This window comes from Entelurus aequoreus, linkage group LG11 (genome assembly GCF_033978785.1).
Source record: "Entelurus aequoreus isolate RoL-2023_Sb linkage group LG11, RoL_Eaeq_v1.1, whole genome shotgun sequence".
Lineage (NCBI taxonomy): Eukaryota > Metazoa > Chordata > Actinopteri > Syngnathiformes > Syngnathidae > Entelurus > Entelurus aequoreus.
In genome coordinates, this window is record NC_084741.1 from 13178115 (window position 1) to 13181987 (window position 3873).

Below are 3873 nucleotides of genomic sequence, written 5' to 3' on the forward strand. Positions count from 1 at the left end.
GGCGTGACCCCGGGACGCAGAGGAGGCAAGCGGCGTGCAGGCAGAAGGTTGTTCAGGCAGAAGAAAAGTAACAGAAGTTTCGAAGGAAACTGGACGGCAACAGAACACTAAATACTGAAGCAGAGAACACGGCGGAACTAAATGGAACTATTTTGAACACAAGTAACAGGAAGTAAAGGTGCTACAAAACAAGAGCACCAGGACAGGAAGTGGTGCCAAAACCCAGGAAAATAAAACGTCCAAACTGTCGTGTGACAGCAGGACAAAAGGATAACAAGAGACAAAAATAAAAGTGCAAATAAAAACGTAGCTTCAACACTTTAGTCATATTTTTTGAACTTAAGAAACTTCTCTGTGGCTTCAGACTTCTTCTGTGATGTCATTACTGCCACAGGTGGTGGGAACATGTATTACACCTGACAGACTTCTTCTGTGATGATGTCATTACTGCCACAGGTGGTGGGAACATGTATTTCACCTGACAGACTTCTTCTGTGATGATGTCATTACTGCCACAGGTGGTGGGAACATGTATTTCACCTGACAGACTTCTTCTGTGATGATGTCATTACTGCCACAGGTGGTGGGAACATGTATTACACCTGACAGACTTCTTCTGTGTGTGTGATGATGTCATTACTGCCACAGGTGGTGGGAACATGTATTACACCTGACAGACTTCTTCTGTGTGAGTGATGATGTCATTACTGCCACAGGTGGTGGGAACATGTATTACCCCTGACAGACTTCTTCTGTGATGATGTCATTACTGCCACAGGTGGTGGGAACATGTATTACACCTGACAGACGTCTTCTGTGATGATGTCATTACTGCCACAGGTGGTGGGAACATGTATTACACCTGACAGACTTCTTCTGTGATTATGTCATTACTGCCACAGGTGGTGGGAACATGTATTACACCTGACAGACGTCTTCTGTGATGATGTCATTACTGCCACAGGTGGTGGGAACATGCATTACACCTGACAGACTTCTTCTGTGATGATGTCATTACTGCCACAGGTGGTGGGAACATGTATTACACCTGAGTACCAACCCCTGCTCAGAAACACCATTTTGGTGACCTTCCTTTATTTTGTTTTTCCTTCCATCCGTCCTTCCTTTTTCCTGTATTCCTTTTTTCCTTCCTTCTTTCCTTTTTCTCCTTTATTCCTTCTTTCTTTTCTTCATTCCTTTTTGTTCCTTCCTTCCTTCCTTCATTGCTTCCTTTGTTTATTAATTTTGCCTTCCTTCCATCATTCCTTTCTTCATTCCTTTTTTATGACTTCTTTCCTTCCTTTATTTAATTTTTCCTACCTTCGCTCCTTCCCTCCTTTCTTCCTTTCTCCTTTATTCCTTTTTTTCTTCTTTCATTCCTTCCCTCCTTCCTTCCTTCCTTCCTTTCTTTTTTCTCCTCTATTCATTTTTTGTCTTGTCTGGTTTCATGTTGTCTCTTTTACAAACCCCGTTTCCATATGAGTTGGGAAATTGTGTTAGATGTAAATATAAACGGAATACAATGATTTGCAAATCCTTTTCAACCCATATTCAGTTGAATGCACTACAAAGACAACATATTTGATGTTCAAACTCATAAACTTTTCAATAAATATTCATAAATATTTTTTGCAAATAATAATTAACTTAGAATTTCAGCCGACGGCGTTTCTGGGTGTTGTTGATAAACGGTTTTGGCCTTGCATAGGAGAGTTTTAACTTGCACTTACAGATGTAGCGACCAATGGTAGTTACTGACAGTGGGTTTCTGAAGTGTTCCTGAGCCCATGTGGCGATATCCTTTACACACTGATGTCGCTTGTTGATGCAGTACAGCCTGAGGGATGGAAGGTCACGGGCTTAGCTGCTTACGTGCAGTGATTTCTCCAGATTCTCTCAACCCTTTGATGATATTATGGAGCGTAGATGGCGAAATCCCTAAATTCCTTGCAATAGCTGGTTGAGAAATGTTGTTCTTAAACTGTTCAACAATTTGCTCACGCATTTGTTGACAAAGTGGTGCCCAAAAAAAAATGTTTATGAGTTTGAACATCAAATATGTTGTCTTTGTAGCATATTCAACTGAATATGGGTTGAAAATGATTAGCAAATCATTGTATTCCGTTTATATTTACATCTAACACAATTTCCCAACTCATATGGAAACGGGGTTTGTATTTTGAAAGGTTAACTCTTCCTCTCGTTTCAGACCACTTGCCCTTCCCCCTGTGTCACTGGTCTGATGTGTCTCCTGATTGTGCCCACCTGTGTCACCCTCCCTCATGTGGTGGTCCTGGTCTTGTTGCCAGAGCACATGGTCTCGTCGTGTACCTCCAGCCTTCGTCCACAGTCTTGACCCAAGTTAAGTATTGCCTCGCCTTATTTATTGATTTCTTTGTACTTTCTGAGAAAGTGATTTTTGGTTTGCTAAAGTTTTTGTGGTCAGTTTCTGTGTGCTAATTTCCTTGTGCTTTGCCTTCCTTTTTTCCTCCTCTTGGAGCGCTTTAGTTTGCAGTTCTCTCAGCTCTTTCTAGTAGTGACGGGTTGATGAGGCGTCATGAAGCGTTTCGACACATTGCAAAAAAAAACTGTATTGATACTGTGTCACTAAATACTGACATCTGCTGGACATTAGAAATCCCTACAGGCAACCGACTCAACTGACACTGATTTTATGACCTAGCATATACAATAATACAAACCCCGTTTCCATACGAGTTGGGAAATTGTGTTAGATGTAAATATAAACGGAATACAATGATTTGCTAATCCTTTTCAACCCATATTCAGTTGAATATGCTACAAAGACAACATATTTGATGTTCAAACACATAAACATTTTTTTTTTTTGCAAATAATCATTAACTTTAGAATTTGATGCCAGCAACACGTGACAAAGAAGTTGGGAAAGGTGGCAATAAATACTGATAAAGTTGAGGAATGCTCATCAAACACTTATTTGGAACATCCCACAGGTGAACAGGCAAATTGGGAACAGGTGGGTGCCATGATTGGGTATAAAAGTAGATTCCATGAAATGCTCAGTCATTCACAAACAAGGATGGGGCGAAGGTCACCACTTTGTCAACAAATGCCTGAGCAAATTGTTGAACAGTTTAAGAAAAACCTTTCTCAACCAGCTATTGCAAGGAATTTAGGGATTTCACCATCTACGCTCCGTAATATCATCAAAGGGTTCAGAGAATCTGGAGAAATCCGTGCACGTAAGCAGCTAAGCCCGTGACCTTCCATCCCTCAGGCTGTACTGCATCAACAAGCCACATCAGTGTGGAAAGGATATCACCACATGGGCTCAGGAACACTTCAGAAACCCACTGTCAGTAACTACAGTTGGTCGCTACATCTGTAAGTGCAAGTTAAAACTCTACTATGCAAGGCCGAAACCGTTTATCAACAACACCCAGAAACGCCGTCGGCTTCGCTGGGCCCGAGCTCATCTAAGATGGACTGATACAAAGTGGTAAAGTGTTCTGTGGTCTGACGAGTCCACATTTCAAATAGTTTTGGGAAACTGTGGACGTCGTGTCCTCCGAACCAAAGAGGAAAAGAACCATCCGGATTGTTCTAGGCGCAAAGTGTAAAAGGCAGCATGTGTGATGGTATGGGGGTGTATTAGTGCCCAAGACATGGGTAACTTACACATCTCTGAAGGCACCATTAATGCTGAAAGGTACATACAGCTTTTGGATGAAGCAAGCAACGTTATCATGGACGCCCCTGCTTATTTCAGCAAAACGATGCCAAGCCACGTGTTACAACAGCGTGGCTTCATAGTAAAAGAGTGCGGGTACTAGACTGGCCTGCCTGTAGTCCAGACCTGTCTCCCATTGAAAATGTGTGGCGCTTTATGAA